This window comes from Octopus bimaculoides, chromosome 23 (assembly GCF_046866305.1).
Source record: "Octopus bimaculoides isolate indiv1 chromosome 23, ASM4686630v1, whole genome shotgun sequence".
Lineage (NCBI taxonomy): Eukaryota > Metazoa > Mollusca > Cephalopoda > Octopoda > Octopodidae > Octopus > Octopus bimaculoides.
Window position 1 is genome coordinate 22,840,996 of NC_142950.1, and position 1,570 is coordinate 22,842,565.

Genomic DNA, 1,570 nt, shown 5'->3' on the forward strand with positions numbered 1-1,570 from the left:
AGTAGTCCATGGGATTTAAATCTAGTAAGTTTGGAGACCCCAAGTTTGGTGCTACATGATTATAAAGATCGTCTGACAGCCATTTGTGGGTTATTTGGCTTTTTGTGAGACGGTGCTGAGTCTTGTTGAAACACTTATGGCCTTCCACTGCATACTTCATCCATCCAGGGCTTCATAATTGTCTCCAGCACCTCCAAGACATCCAGCAGCATTAATTGTAAGACCCTGTGGAATGATGAGAGGTGGCATGACATGACCTCCATTACTTACCACAGCTAAAACTATCACGTCATTGAACTCACGACCTTGTGATCATGTGCTGAATACCCTAGCCATTTAGCCATGTGCCTCCACACACACACACACACACACACACATACACACTCCCATACATATCTACACACACACACACACACACCCATGTATACATAGATATACACATGAATACATACATATATATATATTGATAGAAAGACAACAAAAGAAAGAAAGAGACCTCGATATGTAAATAGAGGAATTTATCTGTAAAAATACATGACACCAAATAAGTATCGCATATTTTTACAGATATATATATAGTGTATGTCTATATATAAACACACACATATGCATAGATGTGCCCACATGCATTACATATACATATGGTGTATAAATACACCCTTAGAATTATATTTGTGCAGGCATGTATATGGACATGCACACATACAAATAGACACCCTCCACACACACACATAAAAATATGTGTGTGTGTGTGTGTGTATATAAGCACATGCACACCCACACATGATGATGTCTGTAGATAGGTGACCCTGTGAAAAGATACTCGTGTATCTGTTCATGGAGGGATTGTCAAAGGAAAACAAGTTACACATAGATATAGACATGGTGAACATAGTAAACCAATTAAATAGAGTAAAAATAAAGTAAAAAGTAGTTAGAGATATGGTGATGAATAAATCAATTTAAAAAAATGAAAAGAAAAAACATGTAAAGAAAAGATGTTAAGAAACAAAGGAATTCACCTAGTCATATGGGTCTGTATGTAAAAATACATGGCAAAGTGGGCATATAGATAAAAGGAAGTGAAGGCATGTGGCTTAGTGGTTAGTGTATTCGGCTCACAATCATATGGTCATGAGTTCAATTCCTGGCAATGCGTTGTGTCCTTGAGAAAGACTTTTTTTCACATTGCTTCAGTCCACTCAGCTGGCAAAAAGGAGTAGTACCTGTATTCCAAAGGGCCATCCCTGTCACACTCTGTGTCACACTGAACCTCTCTGAGAACCACGTTAAGGGTACACGTGTCTGTGGTGTGCTCAGCCACATGCATGTTAATTTCACAAGCAGGCTGTTCTGTCGATCGGATCAACTGGAACCTTCATCATCGTAATTGACTGTGCCACTTTTAGACAAAAAGAAATGTTAAAATGAAAGTGTGTGTATACGGCTAAATTGAAAGGTTACTATACATGGGAGTATACATGCATATATGTGTATATATAGATACAGATGTGGGATAGTATGTCTGTGAAGAATGGGAGTGAGAGATGTTGATTCAGTATTGGTGGTG